Raw genomic sequence first — 19217 nt, 5'->3', positions numbered from 1 at the left:
TGACAGCTTCTATCTTACGTGATAGTGTCAAATTCAAACATGACTGGCAATTTGTTGTTTTTAAACGTTTTCTTTACATATCTTGATAAGATTGTTTATTCTGGAACTTTTAAAAAAAATTTTTAACATTTTTCATTTTTGAGAAAGAGAGACAGAGCATGAGTGGAGGAGGAGCAGAGAGAGGGGGAGACACGGAATCCGAAGCAGGTTCCAGGCTCTGGGCTGTCAGCACAGAGCCCGACAGGGGGGTGGAAGGGCTCGAACTCATGAATGGCGAGATCATGACCTGAGCTTAAGTCAAATGCTTAATGGACTGAGCCACCCGGGCGCCCCTGGAACGTTTTTTTTAAAACACTCAAGTAGCTCAGAAACATTTCCTATTTGCTCGTTCCTCTGGGCACAGCCTCCCACCTGTCCTGAAAATCTCTGTTCTCCCAGCTGGTGGTGGGGCTGCTTGATGGAGGTGATCATGGGAAAATGAGGAGCGAACAAGCTTTGCAAGCTACTTGGAATTCTCTTCACTAGTATGCTGCGATCTGTCCCGGCCTCTGCAAGGTCGGATGTGCAGGACGAGTACTTGGCCAAAAAGCAGGATGCCAACTGGTGTAAAAATAGATTTTAAATACAATAGAATCTCGATAGGAAAGAGAAGTAGGTTATGCTTCACATTCCCACTCTTGCTTTAAAATATTTGTATATATTAGTGGAAGAGCGACTTCAAAGTTGGTCTGCCCCGAGGCAAAATTCAGAATGTCTGAGTACATTCATTTTTGCCAAGTTAGAAGTCAGGTTCTTTGGGAAACACTGTGGATACATTACATCCCACCAAACCACCCAAACGGGAATGGATAAGTGATACAGTGTGCTGGGTCACACGTGAGACATTTAGGCCAAAGAGGATGAGGCCTAATCATGGGCTGAGAAACAATTCGGAAATGGGATCCTTTGAAAACTTGGCCCAACTATAAAGCAGAAAATAAAACCCGTCATTTAACAGTATGTCCTTTTATTTCGTTTAACTCCAGTGTAGTTAACATACAGTGTTATGTTAGTTTCAGGTGTATAATATATGATTCAACAGTATAGCTTTTTAACCTATCCAGCTACGTCTTTTGGAATCTAAAGTCCAACAAAGGTCTTACTTTTTGGTTTTACTTTTACTTTTTTTTAAGTTAAAACTTTTATTGAGATACAATTGACATATAACATTGCATTAGTTTTAGGCATACAGCATAATTATATATATATGTGTATATGGCAAAATGATCACCATAGTAAGTTTAGTCTCACATTCATCACCACACGTAGTTAACAAATTTTTTTTCTTGTGATGAGAACTTTCCAGATTTATTCTCAGGGGCTCCTGGCTGGCTCAGCAGAGCGTGCAACTCTTGATCTTGGGGTCATGACTTCAAGCCCCATGTTGGGTGTAGAGATTACTTAAAGTTTGTACCTTTTGACCCATTTCACCCTTCACCCATCCCCCCCCCCCCTGCTTCTTGGCAATCGCCAATCTGTTTTCTGTATCTATGAGTTTATAGGGGTTTGGGGATGTTCTTTTTAATTCCACATATAAGTGAGATCATGTGGTATTTGTCTTTCTCTGTCTGACTTATTTCATTCAGCATAATGCTCTCAGGGTTTATCCGTGTGGTTGCATATGGCAGGATTTCCTTCTTTTCGGCTGAATAATATTCCACTGTGTGTTCATCTGTCAGTAGACACATAGGTTGTTTCTATGTTCTGGCTACCATGAATCATGCTGCAGTGAACATTATTAGCGTGCAGATATCTCTTCGAGAGTAATTTCATTTCCTTTGGCTATATCCCCAGAAGTGGGATTGCTGGATTATATGATAAATCTGTTTTTAATTTTTTGAGAAACTGCCATACGGTTTTCCAGAGTGGCTGCACCAGTTTACATTCCCAGCAACAGTCCACAAGGGTTCTTTTCTCTCCACATCCTCACCAACAAGTGTTATTTACTTTTTTGATAAAAGCCATTCTAAAAGATGTGAGATGCTCTCTCACTGTGGTTTTGACTTGCATTTCCCCAATGATGAGTGACGTTGAGTGCTTTTTCATGTGCCTGTCGGCCACTTGTTTGTCTTCTTTGGAAAAATGTCTCTTCAGATCTTCTCATTTTTAATCAGATTAGGTTTTCTTCTGTTGGGCTGTAGGAGTCCCTTATGTATTTTGGCTATTAACCCTTTATCAGATATATGGTTTGGAAATATTTTCTCTCATCCCGTAGGTTGTCTTTTCATTTTATTGGTGGTTTCCTTTGCTGTAAGCAGCTTTTTTTGTTTTATGTAGTCACATTTGTTGATTTTACTTTTGTTGCCTTTGCTTTTGGTGTCAAATCTAAAAAAATCCTCACCAAGACTGATATCAAGAGGCTTTTACCTCTTATGTTTTCTTTTAGGAGTTTTGTGGTTTCAGGTCTTACATCCAAGTCTTTAATACGTTTAAAAAAAATCTTTTTTTAATATTTATTTATTTTTGAGAGAGACAGGCAGACAGAGCACAAGCAAGGGAGAGGCAGAGAGAAAGAGGGAGACACAGAATCTGAAGCAGCTCCAGGCTCTGAGCTGTCAGCACAGAGCCTGACACGGGGCTCAAACTCACGGACCAGGAGATCATGCCCTGAGCTGAAGTCGGGCGCTTAACCCAGTTAGCCATTCAGGCGCACCCAGTTTTGTTTTTTGTTTTTGTTTTTAATTTTTTTTTTTAATGTTTATTCAGTTTTGAGAGACAGAGGCAGAGCACAAGTGGGGGAGGGACAGAGAGAGGGGGAGACACAGAATCTGAAGCAGGCTCCAGGCTCCGAGCTGTCAGCACTGAGCCTGATGCGGGGCTTGAACCCACAAACCATAAGATCATGACCTGAGCCGAAGTCGGCCGCTTAACAAACTGAGCCACCCAGCCGCCCCAGTTTTGTTTTTTTTTTTTTTTTTTAATGTTTATTTATTTCTGAAAGAGACAGGCAGACAGAGCACAAGTGAGGGAGGGACAGAGAGAGAGGGAGACACAGAATCCTAAGCAGGCTCCAGGCTCTGAGCTGTCAGCACAGAACCCGATGTGGGGCCAGGACCCATGAACCATGAGATCATGACCTGAGCTGAAGTTGGATGCTCAACCAACTGAGCCACCCAGGTGCCCCTAATACATTTTTCAATTGATTTTTGTGTATGGTGTAAGATTATTTTACTTTTTATTTTTTACATTTATTTCTTACTGTTCTTATCCTTAATTCACCTAACAGATCACAGTTTGCTCAAAATAATAATAGCAACAATGTATTCAATTACCTATACTTGTGTATATCTTGTGAGTGTATATGCCTCTGTATGCTTATGTATAAGTGAAATGAATGACAGCAATATTAGAAGAGGTAAAAGGGAGGAATTGGGATTATTTTGTTATTTTAAGGTACTCATACTACATTGTGTGGTATATTTGAAAGTAGACTTGGATTTGTTGTAAATGTATAATTGCAGACTCTAGGAAAACCACTAAAAAAGTAAAAAAAAAAAAAAGCATAACTGATATGCTGAGAAAGGAGAGGAAATGGAGTCCTATAAAATGCTTAGTTAAAACTACAAAAGTAGAAAAAGAGTAGGAGATTAAAATGGGAACAAGGAAAAAGCGAAGCACAAATTACTTACTAACCTCAGAAATGATATTCACTACAGATCCCATGGAAACTGAAAAGATAATAAAGGAATACCCTGAGCAACTCTGTGCCCACAAATCTGATAATCTAGACCCAGTGGATCAATTCTTTAAAAGATACAATCTTCCAGGGGCGCCTGGGTGGCACAGTCGGTTAAGCATCCGACTTCAGCCAGGTCACGATCTCGCGGTCTGGGAGTTCGAGCCCCGCGTCGGGCTCTGGGCTGATGGCTCAGAGCCTGGAGCCTGTTTCCGATTCTGTGTCTCCCTCTCTCTCTGCCCCTCCCCCGTTCATGCTCTGTCTCTCTCTGTCGCAAAAAAAATAAATAAACGTTGAAAAAAAAAAATTTAAAAGATACAATCTTCCAAAACTCACACAAGAAGAAACAGAGTATCTGAACAAGCCTATATCTGTTAAAGAAGTTGGATCAGTAATTATAATCTTCCAAAACAGAAAGCACCAGGCCCAGATAGGTTCACTGGTGTATTCTACCAAACATTTAAGAAAGAAATTATACCAAGTCTTTGCAGTCTCTTTCAAAGGATAGAAGCAGCGGGAATGTTTCCTCACTCATTCTATGAGACCAGCATGACCCTAATACCAAGACTAGACAAAGGCACTACAAGGAAAGAAAGCCACAGGGGCACCTGGGTGTCTCAGTCAGTTGAAGGTCCGACTTGGGCTCAGGTCATGATCTCACGGTTTGTGAGTTTGAGCCCTGCATTGGGCTCTATGCTGATGGCTCAGACCCGGAGGCTGTTTCGGATTCTGTGTCTCCCTCTCTGCCCCTCCCCTGCTCACACTCTGTCTCTCTCTCTCAAAAATAAACATTAAAAATTTCTTTTAGAAAAGAATACCACAGGCCAATATGTTCATGAGCACAGATGCAAAAATCCTCAACTAGGAAGATCCACAGAGATGGCAAGTAAGCATGTGAAGAGATGCTCCACCTCATATGTCCCCCGGGAAATGCAAATTAAAACAGTAATGAGATACCACTACACATCTTTGAGAGAATGGCCAAAAGCCAGAACACCAACAACACTAAATGTTGGCAAGGACTTAGAACAACACGAACTTCCCTACACGGCCGGTGGGAACGCAAAACGCTCCAGCCACCTCGAAGCACAGTTTGGCAGCTTCTTACTAAATTAAACATACTCTTACCATCTGATCCGATCGTCATGTTTCTCAGTATGTACCCAAGGGAGTTGAAAACTTACGTCCACACAAAAGCCTGTACATGGATGTTTATAGCAGCTGTGTTCATAATTGTCAAAACTCGGAAGCACCCAAGATGGCCTCCAGTAGGTGAATGGATACATAAACCGGGGTCCGTCCAGGCAGTGGAATATTATTCGGTGCTGAAAAAATATTGTGGTATGAAGCCATGAAAAGACATGGAGGAACCTTAAATGTATATTACTAAGTGAAAGAAAACAATGTGAAAATACACATACTGTGTGATTCCAGCTATATGGCACTCTGGGGGCACCTGGGTGGTTCATTCGCTTGGGTGTCTGACACTTGATTTTGGCTCAGTTCATGATCCCAGGGTTCTGGGATCGAGCCCCATGTCGGGCTCTGTGCTCAGCGTGGAGCCTGCTTGAGACTGACTGACTCTCTCTCTCTCTCTCTCTCTCTCTCTCTCTCCACTCCCCCTTCCAGGCACCCCCAGTGGTATGTTTTTTATAAAGGATGAACCGACACTGACACATCTTCACACTACGTCCATAGTTTACCTTAGAATTCACTCTTTGTGGTGTATATCCGATGGGTTTGGACAAATGTATAATGACATGTATCCATCATTAGATCAAGCCCCGTGTCGGGCTCTGCACTGAGCATAGAGCCTGCTTAAGATTCATTCTCTCTCTCTCTCTCTCTCTCTCTGATGGTGCCTGGATGGCTTAGTTGGTTGAGTGTCTGACTCGTGATTGCAGCCCAGGTCATGATCCCAGGGTCCTGGGATCATAAAGTCCTTGAGATTTTCTGTCTCTCTCTGCCCCTCTGCCCTTGTCCCCTGCTCACACACTCCCTCTGTCTCTAAAATAAGAAAACAGGAGCACCTGGGTGGCTCAGTTGGTTAAGCATCCAACTTCGGCTCAGGTCATGATCTTGCGGTCTGTGAGTTCGAGCCCCATGTCAGGCTCTGTGCCGACAGCTCAGAGCCTGGAGCCTGCTTCGGATTCTGTGTCTCCCTCTCTCTCTGCCCCTCCTCCACCTGCACTGTGTGTGTCTCTCTCTCAAAAATAAAATAAAAGCATTAAAAAAATTAAAATAAGAAAACAAAACAAAAAAAGATGGGGTGCCTGGGTGGCTCAGTCAGTTAAGCATCTGGCTCTTACTTTCTGCCCAGATCATAATCTCACAGTTTCATGCGTTTGAGCCCCACCTCGGGCTCTGCACACTGACCATAAGGAGACTGCTTGGGATTCTCTCTCTCTCTCTGCGCCCCTCTCCCCTTGTGTGCTCTGTCTCTTGGAAAATAAGCAAACCTAAACAAACAAAAAGGTACCACTGTAGTGAGTGGCACTGACGAGGAAGAAGGTGTGCATGTGTGGTGGCAGAACACGGGAAATCTCTGTAACTTTCGATGTTACTGTAAACCAAAAACTGCTCTAAAAAAAAGAAATCCTGGAAAAAAGAAAAAAACTGCCCAAGAACGAACCCCAAATTGAGGAGCTCTGGTTGTCGCAGGAGCCGGAGAAGGGACAGTCCGGCCACTATGGCACTGCTCTGGCCATGAGGAGCTCAGGCGTGGAGTGCCATGGCAACGAGGAAGACGAAACGTCCTGGAGCCTCCAAAGAATGTCACTCGTCATGCTTGCAAAGCTGTGACTAAAGGACGCGACCCGATGAGGAACATCTTTATCTGACCGAGAGAAGAAGAAATCGGAGGAAGGAATGCACGCACGTGGCTGGAGGTCCGCCTCAGGCACCCCCAAGCCACGTGACCAGCCCTAGCCAATGAGACGCCAGAGGAAGCCGGTAAGAGCCTGCGCACGAGCTTCCGCTCCCCTCCCCAGGCCCATCAGGCTGTGCGGTGAGGATGTGACCGTCAGCGTCCGGCCGTCTACCTGGCCGTGTCGTGCCCCAAGGGACGTGGCGTGTGAGCGAGAAGTAAACCTTTGGTGTTTAAAGCCACTCACGTTTTAGAGTCGTTCCCACAGCCCAATCTAACTTCACCTGACGGGGGGGGGGGGGGGGGAAGTGCAGCGCGGGACCTCCTGGGGGGGAGGGGGGTTTCGGAAGAGTCCGTAGCGATGCGGCTTAGTAAACGGCCACAAGAGTGCCGTCTCGTGCCTGCAGCAACGAGGACTCTAATTTGCAGGATGCACGCTCTTGCCCAAGGGCCCCACGCAGCCCACAGATCGGCGTTGTTTTGGCCAAGATAAAGGTTAAAAGATTCCCACGTGGGAGGCGGGCGGTGCGGGATTTATCCCCCTCTTAGAGTGCCCACTGCGGCCTGTTCTGGCAGCGTCGCTGGACTCGTGCGTTTGCCTGGGCGCCCCCGAAGGCATTTGGGTTTGCAGCCTCCCCCCGCCACCGTTGGTCGGTGCGTCAAACCCATCGAGAGAGAGAGAGAGAGAGCAACGTAGGCGCTACCCTTCTCATTAAATAGACGAGAAAACAGACGCCCTCGGAGGTCAAGAGGCGGCCGCGCAGTGACGCAGCAGGTCAATGGCAGAGCTGGGGCCTGAACCCCGGGGCTCACGAGGCCTCTCTGCCGGGCAGGACGCCCGACCCCGGAGACAGCTGCCTTCTGCGACTGCAATCATCCTAGGAGGTTAATCTATTGATTGCAGACTCTATTGTCTAATCAGCCCACACACTGCCTGAGTTTATCACCAAGCAAATTCCCATTTGTTTTTAACAGGAAAATCACACCATCCTGCAATGCCTTGAACCAAACTCTGCAGTCTCAACAAACAGCTTGCCTTTTAAATCCATAAGCTAAACACAAATCTCTTTGCATTCTTGCAGCCAAGCCGTTGCGGCTCTTTTTCTGAGTCTGAACTTCTTCGTGATAAAGACAGCCGAGCGGGGGAAATTAAAGAAACAACTACGACGAAATGGCTCCAGGGTAAACTATTAAGCGCCAAAGGCAACAGGCAAGAGACTGCGTGTGGAACGATCCCATTTGCATAAATGGAAACCTAAGAAATTTATTTACAGGTATTATGTGTATTTATATTTATACACGCGAAAATGTCTCTAAGGATATGCATGAAACATTACAGTCCTATCTGGAGAGCAGACTGGGGGGTCAGGAGTGGGAGGGGGGCAGCCACTGCCGGTGCCCCCAGCCCTCAGGCCCCGTCAACACAACCACTGCCCTCATGACTTGGCTTGAAGCGTCGTTGGGGCCACAGAGCCTTCCCGGGCCATGCTCTGGGCGGGTGGAAATGCTCGAGAATTAACACCCCCTGAGAGCCACCCTCAATCAATGACTGGTGGGAATTAATGGAGAAATACACCAAGTCCTGTACCCCCTGAGTGGGACGATTCTGCGATCATCCGTGTGTGCTCTGCACGGATCACCAGAGTTCCCTGTGGCCCTGTTCTTTTCTGGCTCTCTTCCTTTCAGGTCTCATCTTCCCCCCTCCCTGACCCTTCCCAGTAAATTCCACACCCTGCCTCAAGGCTGGTTTCTGAAGGAACAACGCTATCTAATACCAACGTCTTCAGTGAAATGGTGGAAATGTTCAATGTCCGCGCTTTCCAGGACGGTAGCTACTAGCCACGTGTGACACTTAAATGGAAATTACTTTAGAATGCAGTTCTTTGGTCACCCTGGCCACACTTCGTATGCTCCGCAGCCACGTGGATGGCACAGAACAGATCATTGCCATCATCCCACAAAGTCGTATCGGACAGTACTGGTTTGCGGTCGGCATTGGTGGAAATGAGTGTAGATTTGTACCAGGTGCAGCGAGAAGCAGGCTGAGGTTTTGAAAGGGGGAAAGGATATGATCTCACCTCTCCGAGTACCTCTGCCGTCTGTGTGTGGGGTCTGTGTGCAAAGCCTGGTTCTGACTCAAGTACTCTCTGACATCTGTTACCAAATTTCTTTTTAAGTTTTTTAAAAAAGTTTATTTGAGAGAGAGAGAGCGAGCGAGCACGGGTGCAAGAGAGAGGTGGGGAGGGTCAGAGAGGGAGAGACAGAATCCCAAGCAGGGTCCACACTGTCAGTGCAGAGTCCAGTGTGGGGCTTGATCTCACAAACCTTGAGATCGTGACCTGAGCCGAAATCAAGAGTCAGACGCTTAACCGACTGCGCCACCCAGGCGCCCCAGGTGTGGCTAAATCTTAAGCTTTTCCGTTCTCAGCTGAGAAGGAGGCTGCTAGCCCAGGAGACCAAAGCACCCCTCCGTCCAGGGGGACACAGCCCCTGGCCAGCGCACTCTGGCCCCCCACAGTGCCACAGAGCAGGGCCCACCTCACAGGTCTGCACAAGTCTGGTGGAAGGGCATGGCTTTTGAACTTTAAAAGCCTGGAAGAGGTTCTTCTTTGCTCTACTTTCCCATCTCAACCCTTCCCTCCGTAATAAGCACAGACAGAAGGGCAGGGCTCCAATTTGTGAGTTTGTGGGAAGACCAAAGGAGTAAGGAAATACCAGGAAAAACATTAAAAAAATTTTTTTAATGTTTATTTGTGAGAGAGAGATGGAGGGAGAGAGAGACAGAGTGTGGGGGGTGGGGGCGGGAAAGGACAGAGAGGGAGCCACAGAATCCCAAGCAGGCTCCAGGCTCTGAGCTGTCAGCACAGAGCCCGACACGGGGCTCGAACTCACGGACCGTGAGATCATGACCTGAGCTGAAGTCAGACGCTTAACTGACTGAGCCACCCAGGTGCCCCCAGGAACAACATTTTTTATAAAAACAACAATAATAATACTATAAGTCAAAAATATGGCCTTCCCATGTTAGTATTAATTTTCAGATAACACAGATATTTTAAGGGAATCAGTGATCATCCCATCTCTTTTTCTGTATATGCCTGGACGATGGCCTACTTATGTGATTATGCCCATTTAATGACAAACATGGCTTTCTCCAGGCTGTTTAACTGTAGCAATGCAATTTATGAGGATGGCGAAGTTCATGGCCACGTACGGTATCTAAATATTGGGCAATTCCGTCTTGTGAACTGTCCAGAAGAGGGGAATCCATAGAGACAGAAAGTAGATTGATTGGTGGTTGCGAGGGTGAGGAGACTGAAGAGAAAGGGAATGTTAACGAGTTTGGGGTTTCTTTTCAGGGTGATGAAAATGTTGAAACGTTGATCGTGGTGGTGGTTGCACAGGTCTGTGAACGTGCTAAAAAACATCACTAAATTGCACATTTTATTTTTTTATTTAAAAAAGTTTTTAGGTTTATTTCTTTATTTAGAGAAGCAGCACAAACGGGGAAGGGGCAGGGAGAGGGAATCCCAAGGAGGCTCCGCACCAGCAGCGCAGGGCCCGACACAGGGCTCGAACTCACGAACCATGAGATCATGACCTGAGCCGAAGCCAGACGCTTAACTGTGCCACTGAAGTGCCCCAAATCATACATTTTAGATGGGTAAATTGTATGGGATGTGGATTATATCTCAACAAAGCTGTTATAAAAAAGGCTGATAGGGCACCTGGGTGGCTCAGTTGGTGGTTGGGAGTCCGACTTTGGCTCAAGTCATGATCTTACAGTTCATGGGCTCGAGCCCCAAGTCGGGCTCTGTGCTGACGGCTCAGAGCCTGGAGCCTGCTTCAGATTCGGTGTCTTCCTCTCTCTTTGCCCCTACCCCACTCGCATTCCATCTCTCTTTCTCTCAAAAATAAATAAACATTAAAAAATTTTTTTAAAAGGCTGAGAAATATGAAGAAGGTCTTATAAAATGGATGGGTCCCGAGGGCATGATGCTCAGTGAAATAAGTCAGAGAAAGACAAATGCCACCTGACTTCAGTTATATGTGGAATCTCAAAACCAAAACAAATGAATAAACAAAAAGCAGAACCAGACCCATAAATACAGAGAAGGAACAGATCGTTGCCGGGGGAGAGTGGGGTGGGGACATAGGCAGAATGGGCAAAGGGGTGTGGGAGATACGGGCTTCGGTTCGGAATGAGTAAGTCGCGGGGATGAAAGGTACGGCCTGGGGAATACGGTCACTGGTAGTGTAATAGCGCTGCATGGTGACAGGTGGCGGCCACCCTTGTGGCGAGCACAGCGTAACGTATGGAGCTGTCGAATCACTGTGTTGTACACTTGAAATTAATGTAAGGTGTCAACCACTTGGAGGGAGGGAAGGAAGGAAGGAAGGAAGAAATACAAAGAAGGTCTTGTCTACGGTGAGAAAGAAATTCTCCGCTATGGCTCTATAACTCTAATCTTTGACCACCTCAGGGCTTTTTCTGCGTTTCTACCTAATGTAGACAGTAGCTTCTCAGTCCTCTGTTAAGAAAGCTCTTCGTAGGTAAGCTTGAACTCTCTAGCTACTCTTCCTCAGAGTATAACCGTCTGCATGATTTCAAGGGATTCTTTACCGTGTTTCCGTTGGCCTCATAGCACTGGAGGCATTCCCTCCCATCTTGAACACTTTTCAACTTTTACAATTCCTTTCCATACCCTTTCTGTGAAACAGATAGGATTTATCAATCCTGTGGTGACCCCAGCCGTATTCTAATTAGCTCGGCTTCGGCTAGTTTGCCTGGCTTCCCGATCTGGATGTTCCCTTTCAGGAAAATCAGAAACTCTGGAGAGCTGAAATGTCATCTTTTTTGACTTAGGAGTACAACAGTGTTCGAACCGCTGACTAGTTGACAGCTACCTTTCCTGCCCCTGGGCGAGGTCTTTTACTGTTTGCATCTGTACTGCATGAGAGCTTGCTGTCCGGGCTGTCAGGTGCTGGGGAGAGCAAAGCAAGCCTCCGCCCTCAAGGAGCTGCTGTCTACCTGGGGATACCGGTGAATGCGAAAGAAAGGATTCTCCTCTGTAACCCTACCCCTGCTCAGCCATTCATTAACTCTGGGAAGAGATGAGATCCGGAAATAGAGAAAATAAGAGTCACCTTTGGGCTCTTGGGTTCCAACAGCCTCACGCTCGGGAGGGATAAGTGGAACTCCTATGTGCAAATAGCATAGACTTTGGAGAACAGGAGATCAGTTTCAACAATGTGTCGTCACCCTCTCTCAGCCATTCCCCAGTCTCCTGTCCCAGGAGGGGCAGTTGCCAGAGGGGCAGTTACACAAGCAGATACATTTTGGGTTTTGTAACCCTTCCCCCAGAAAAGCCAGAGGCAAGAGAGGACAGAAAGAAGCTGTGACAGACACCAACGGTTGTCCTCAACCCTGATGCTGTTCAGATATTGGGTGACAATGTGTTGAGCTCCAAGGAGTGAATCGTCATTGTTCTAATCCAGCCATGGTGATCCCGCCCTTTGCCAGCGGGTGGTTTAGGGGTGCCATGTGACCCAGTTCTGCCCAATGAGTTATTAAGGAGAAGAGTTCTGGAAAGACTCTTCCTCCTTGAAAGTAAGCAAAGGACCACTCCTCCCTGCTTTGGATGTGGTCATGAGACAATGTGATACTTAGTGCCAAGCAAATATTTTATGACTAAGAGCAGGAAGCCAAGAGAACGGCAAAGAAGTAGGCTGTCTGCTTCCAACCTTCTTGTCACGTGAGATGATTCAATCCATATTTTTAAATCACTTGACTTGCAGCCAGAAGCTTTCTAATTAATACGGACCTGACCTAGGTATCCCAGAAGAGGTTGTGTCTCGCCTCCTGGGTGGAATCCTGTGGCAGGAGTAAGACCCTAGAAAAATCATGGCCCCTCGGTCTGTGGCAAATGGGTCTCGGGCAGCCAGGCATGGGCACAAAAGCATGTTCCCCATGTGTCTGAGGGTGGCAGAGGTGGACAGGGTCTTAGGAAGCCCCACAGATGTTCCTATGGAGTCCCTCAAAAAATAACTACTGGGGAGCCTGGGGGGTGCTCAGTCGGTTAAGCATCCGAGTCTTGATTTCAGCTCAGGTCATGATCTCATGGTTTGTGCATTCGAGCCCCGAGTTGGGCTCCGTGCTGGCAGCACATAGTCAGCTTGGGATTCTCTCTCTCCCTCTCTCTCTCTGCCCCTACCCTGCTCGTGCTCTCTCTCTCTCTCTTTCTCTCTCTCTCTCAAAATAAATAAACTTTAAAGATAAGCATTAAACCACATTGCACAAATCTGTCTACATTTCTTTTTGAAATCATTTATTTATTTATTTATTTATTTATTTATTTACTTATTTATTTTGAGAGAGAGTGCACACGCACGTGTGGGGGAGTGGGGAAGGGGCAGAGGGAGAAGGAAAGAGATAATCTCCAGCAGGCTGCACGCCAATCACAGAGCCCGATGCAGGGCTAGATCCCACAATGGTAAGATCGTGACCTGGGCCGAAATCAAGAGTCTGGCGCCTCACCAACTGAGCCACCCGGGCACCCCTGTCTACGTTTCAGCAGAGCCCAGTGAATACTTTGTCGGGGGGTTGGCACTGCTTCTGAAGACCAGCATTTGGGAACAGCACGTGGAGACCACACCCCAGTGATCCATTTCCAGCTCATTGTGGCAGAGACTGTTGGTTGTCTCCCAATATCCAATGTCCCTTCTTCCATAGTCATAGGAACTGTGATTTTTAGCTGGACCTATGGAGACACCATGTTTCCTAGCCTCCCTTGCAGTTAGATGTGGCTGTGTGTCTATGTCCTGGGTGATGGGGTGTGAATGCAAGTGTCCCATGGCTGCTGTCAGGCACCTCCTTCAAAAGACAGCAGGCACATACCGTGGTGCAGTTTTCTTCTTCACCCCTTGCCTCTTCTGCTGCCCAGAATTCCCATGTGGTGGCTAGAGTCCCAATCATCTCACACCATAGATGGAAGGTCGCACCCTGGGGATTGGGGAGCAGTGAGAGGAAGGGAGCCTGGACCCTTGAGGACTGCAGGAAGCACAACAGCCACACCAGCTCCGGACTGCCCTGCCCTAACTTTTACACGAGGAAGCAAAGTTCTGCCTTCTTGAACTACTGTGATTTAGAGTCTTGCTTTACTGACAGCGGCACCTAATCCTCTTTGAGACGTGTAGCCACCAGCCAGGCTGTGAGAAAGCCCCGGGGTCAGGCCAGTCAGGATCTGGGCTATTCAAGATGGAGGACGGCCATGGCAGTTTCCTCCCATTATTGACTCACATCCTCTGCTCACTGGAGTCGCATTTATAATAACTCACTTTGACGTTTCTGCTTCCCTGCATGTATCATTTTTCTTTCTGTTTTCTGTTGCGAGTGCTTCATGAGATGTTTCAAGCTTTTAAAAAAAAAAAAATGTGCGGTAGAAATAGAAGTTGTTACCGAACAGATACAAGTGGCAGAGAATCTCATTATAACCACGCATGAAGTGAAAAGCAAAGGGGTATAAGAATCAAGTTTCTAAAAAGAGCCCATAAAAGGCACTACTGTTCTGTCGTCTGTGGCTCCTTCCGCTTTCTCTGGGGTAAATGGCATTCCCTGTGCAATGGAGACATGCACATCTGTTATTTCTGTTCTAGAATATAGTGTGTCTCTTCAGGTCACAAAAGTCCATTGTTGCCCAAGTTATGAGGAGAAGAGTATGAATCTATCATGAGCATTTTCCAGTACACAGCACTTTCCTGTCATCTTTCCAGTAAAACAGTTCTGGGTACTAGCTGGGAAAGCAAATTTCTGGTACAACATTCTGTCCTCTGTTCTTAGACCCGTTCCATATAAGGAAACAAATATACTGACCACAAATTGGGCATTGTTTGAGATTTTCACAGTAACGTGTTAGATTACGTTATGAACCTAAGTAAGACAGTCCATAGAAATAATAATCATCTGTGGGGTTTAAGAGCCTAATAAATTGCAACCCTCCTTCTACCCAAGTTTAAGACCAACTGAAAAATAAATTCAAGAGTCCAACAAGTGGAGATAGAAATAATCAGCATTGTTGATGACCGAAGAATGTGGCCTTAAATCCAGGGGCCAACAGACTTTCTCACCGACTTGAACCTAAGTGTGGGCTCTGCTATTTCTGGGGCAGTGCCCATGCCATAAGCTTCTCTCATAATGGAGAGCAAAACAGAGTGGACCCTTTATGTGGGCAGACAAATCTGGAAGAGAACTCAAGAAACCCTGAGCCAAGCATGCTCACCTCCTTCTTCCAAATTCACCAATTAGATGGGTCATTCCTTCTCGGGGGAGGGATGGTTAGTGGGGCGGGGGCGTGGGCAGAAGCTGGACTCGGACACATGTCCTTTTCCCACTTGTAGCAGACTCAGTTCTTGCCCCATCTCTACCCACCAGGACTTACCACTTAAGGCTGACTTTCGACTGTCTGTATTAACATCTCTTTTCCCAAGGGCTTTCTCCAAACTACGGAATCAGCAGTGCACAACCAGTGACTGATGGGGGTTGATTAATTCCCAGCTCCCTTGCCTATATCACATAGATGACTGAGGTGCCTGTTCTATGCCGCTTCCCAGAACTTTCTGGTAGGATGCAGCCTCAGTCACCCACAGTGATGCCCTGCTCAATCACACACTGTTGGCTGCCTTTCTTCCCCATCTCACCTCTACCATGTCCCCAGTGCTTTCAGGAGTCACCACCCAAGTAAACTGCTTTTGTCATCTGGTTATCTCGAGATCGTCTAGAGCGGGGGTCAGCAAACTTTTTCTCTAAAGAACCAGATGGTGAATATTTTAGGCGTTGCAACTATTCAGCTCCAACATGGCAGCACGAGAGGCAGACAGGCACAAAGACAACACATGACAAAAACGGGTGTGGCTGTGTGCCAGTAAAGCCTTTTATTTACAGAGCCAGGCAGTGGGCTGGGTTTGGTTGGTGGGCCAGGTCAGAGTTTGCTGACGCCTGATCTAGGGCCATCGAGCTCCATCATCCTCTGTATTAGTTCCCTACAGCTGTGGCACACATTGCCACAAACTAACTTAGCAGTTTAAACACAAATCTCTTATCTCACAATTCCACGGAGGGCACGACTCTGGAATTACCTTGTGTCAGAGGGAAGAAAAACCTCTATCTCTTTTAATTCGTTTTTTGGGGATTTGCTTTATATACAACTTCATAACTGATGGAGAGGGACTCGATAACTTTTCCTGGGTCACCTTGTAGCTATAGATTGGGAATGCAAACCGAGCTCTCTCGGGCTACAGTAGGCTTGGGGCCAATCATCCGTGTCTGTGGATTGGAAAGTGGGAATGTCTCTTTATTTTTTTTTTATTATTTTTTTTTTTAATTTTTTTTTCAACGTTTATTTATTCTTGGGACAGAGAGAGACAGAGCATGAATGGGGGAGGGGCAGAGAGAGAGGGAGACACAGAATCGGAAACAGGCTCCAGGCTCTGAGCCATCAGCCCAGAGCCCGATGCGGGGCTCGAACTCACGGACCGCGAGATCGTGACCTGGCTGAAGTCGGACGCTTAACCGACTGCGCCACCCAGGCGCCCCTTTTCTTTCTTTTTTTTTTTTTTTTTTTTGGGGAATGTCTCTTTAATTGGGAGACGAAAATGTCCTTTGATCTCATGGACTTAAATCAGGCCTTTATTTCATACATTCTCTTTTGATTCCAGCTTCCTGCCTCTGGAAAGGTCTTTTTGTTATTGCTAACAAAGATAATATGAATGAGGAGTAAACTACTTTCCATAGTTGAAGTCATTTCAGTAGAGATGAATGTCATTAGACACTTTTTTTTTTCATATTTTTGAAAGGTTATTTGTTTGAGAGAGAGAATGGGAGACAGAATCCCAAGCAGGCTCTGCACTGTCAGCACAGAGCCTGATGTGGGGCTCAAACCCACGGAATCGCAAGATCACGACCTGAGCCGAAGTCAGATGCTTAACTGAGCCACCCAGGCGCCCCGAACCTCATTCCTTAGAATTAGGACAATTTTTAGAGTGAAATTTAGCTTTGTGTGTGTGTGTGTGTGTGTGTGTGTGTGCGCGCGCGTGCGCGCGCGTGTGTGCATGTGTGTGTGTTTTACTGTTATAATACATGTGACACATGCACAGTGCAAGAAATGAGAACCAGAAAGGAGCTACAAAATGAGAGGCACAGTTTTGTCTCCCCAACATAGACCTAACTCCCACTACCTGCTACATTATAGATCTTTCCAGAACCCTTTTTATACATATACAATAATATATACGCGTGTCCACTCTATCACAAATAGAAATATACTACACGTGTTGTTTGCATTTACTGAATCTTGTATCACATAATCACATATAAGATCCCAAGTAATTTATTAAATGGCTGTAGAATATTTCCATTGTATGGATGCAGAATGGTTTATTTAACTGGTGTTTCCTTATGATTGGACAATCGGGGTTTTATTTTTTAATGCAAATAATTCTACAATGTATATCCTTGATCTTTTTTCCTTGTCTCCATAGTACAAGTTCCTAGATGTGGACCTGCTGGGTCAGAGAGCATTGTCCAGCTTTAATTTTCAGAGATATTGCCAAAGTGCTCTGCAAAGAGATCGCCCGAAACTGCCCTCTCCCAGCAGTAAGTGAGAATGCTTATGTCTCTTCTTTGCCAGTGTAGCTGTTAACAAATTGGTGGATCGTTGCCGATCTGATAATGAAAAAAAATGTATTTTCTTGATATTTTAATCTGCCTGTTTAAAAGTATAAGTGAAAGTAAGCCTTTTGTCACTATTTATTGGCCACTGGGATTTCTTGTTCTGAGAACTGCTTATTCATGTCCTGTCCCATTTTTCTGTCAGGTTCTTCATCTTTTTCTTACTGATTTAATAAGAGCTTTTTGCAACTTTCGGAAATTAGTCATAAGTCATATATCTTGAAAAGTTCTTACTAGTACGTGTTGTCTTTTAACTCTGTGGCAATTTTCCCTACAAGAGCTTTTTTGTTTTTTGTGAAATTTATTAATCTTTTCCTACATCTCTTCTTAGTCTTGTGTCCTGCATAGAAAGCTTGTCCCCATGATTACAAATTAGTCCCCCCAAATTTTAGTGTTGGATTTTTTTTCCAGATACAGTAAAACCTTGGTTTGCGAGCATAATTCATTCCAGAAACATGCTTGTAATCCAAAGCACTTGCGTATCAAAGCGAATTTCGAGAACCATTGGCTCAGCTGTGATCATGTAACGTTCGGCATCACCTACCACTCGTATTGTAAGACATCGCTCACTTATCAAGTTAAAATTTATCAGCAATGTCTGCTGGTCTTGCGGAACACTCACAGAACAAGTTGCTCACAACCCAGGGTTTTACTGTGTATCTTTGGTTCCCTGGTGTAAGAGGAGACATAGAGTTTTCATCTTGTTTTCTCCAAGTGACTAGACAGGTATTCCAAACCCGTTTATTGAATAATCCATCTTTTCTTGTCTTCATTTCGTACGTGACTGTCATCACGTTTCCAATTCTCATATGGATTTGGGTCTATTTCTAAACCCTGTTCTCTTCTTCTGCTCAAGTTATTCTTGGTCCAGAAACCCAACTGTTTTAATTAGTTTTGCTTTATAACCTATTTTACTATGTAGTAAAGCTAATCACCACCCCTTACCTGTTAATCATCCCCCCCCCCCCCCGGGTTCTGGCTATTCCACATGCTTATTTAAACCAATCAGTGTTGACTGGGCAACTCCTAAGTACCAGGCAGTGGTCTAAGCACTGGGGATACAGCAGTGACCAGAATAGGAAAATATCTGCCCACGTGGTGCTTACGTTCTAGCTGCATGAGAGAGAAAGACAAATCAGTCAAATACCTACAGTGTCAAAGGGTGATAAGTGAGATGGAGAGAGACAAAATAGGGAAGGATGATAGGAAGTGGGGAAAGTACGAAACCAGGGGATCGAGACAGGCTTCATTGAGAATATGGCGGTTGAGGTGAGGAAACAAAGTGCGCGGACAAGCAGAAGCACTGTGCAAAGGCCCTGAGACCAGAGGCCAGTGTGCCTGGAGCAAAGCGCATGAGAGAGAGAAGGAAATGAGGTCAGAGAAGTAACAGGGAGTAATCCAAGAGGGCCTTGTGGGAAAATGAAGATTTGGGCTGTTTCTCTGAGGAAGATGGGGAGCCATTGGTGAATGCAGAGCAAAGGTGTGTCATAAGTGGACTTAAAGTTCCAAAAACTGATACTATGGATATTTTGGTTGGAATGACGTTGAAATCTCACATTAATTTACAGAGGATATGTGTGTGTGTATATATATACACGTATTATAAGTCATGTATATAAAGTAATATATATTAAGTAAAATATATATATTTTTTAAGTATTTCTGTACCCAGTGTAGAGCTCTAACAACTCCAAGATCAAGAGTCATATGCTCTACCCACTGAGCCAGCCAGGCACCCCAGAGGTTGACATCTTGAAAATCCTGTGTCCTCATACACAAAAATAAGATATGCAGCAATATTATAAATGCACAAAGTGACAAATTGAATTACCTCTGGGAATGTATTCTACAGATACAGTTGTATATGTGCAAAATGACTTATATATACAGGTATTGTCTATGATACCAAA

The 19217-nt window shown here is 45.5% G+C and overlaps 1 long non-coding RNA gene across 1 annotated transcript in view; it reads left to right on the top strand.

Moving 5' to 3' along the window:
• Positions 1-7668: 7668 nt before the first annotated feature.
• The window catches only part of LOC123594840, a 33457-nt gene continuing 21908 nt past the window's right edge, over positions 7669-19217 (top strand). Inside the window, exons 1-2 of the long non-coding RNA XR_006710903.1 lie at positions 7669-7855; positions 17118-17232. This is a non-coding gene — a long non-coding RNA (uncharacterized LOC123594840). The remainder of the gene's footprint in view (positions 7856-17117; positions 17233-19217) is intronic.

This window comes from Leopardus geoffroyi, chromosome X, assembly GCF_018350155.1.
Source record: "Leopardus geoffroyi isolate Oge1 chromosome X, O.geoffroyi_Oge1_pat1.0, whole genome shotgun sequence".
NCBI lineage: Eukaryota > Metazoa > Chordata > Mammalia > Carnivora > Felidae > Leopardus > Leopardus geoffroyi.
The sequence above is the reverse complement of the archived record's forward strand: the minus strand, read 5'-3'. Positions and strand labels throughout refer to the sequence as shown.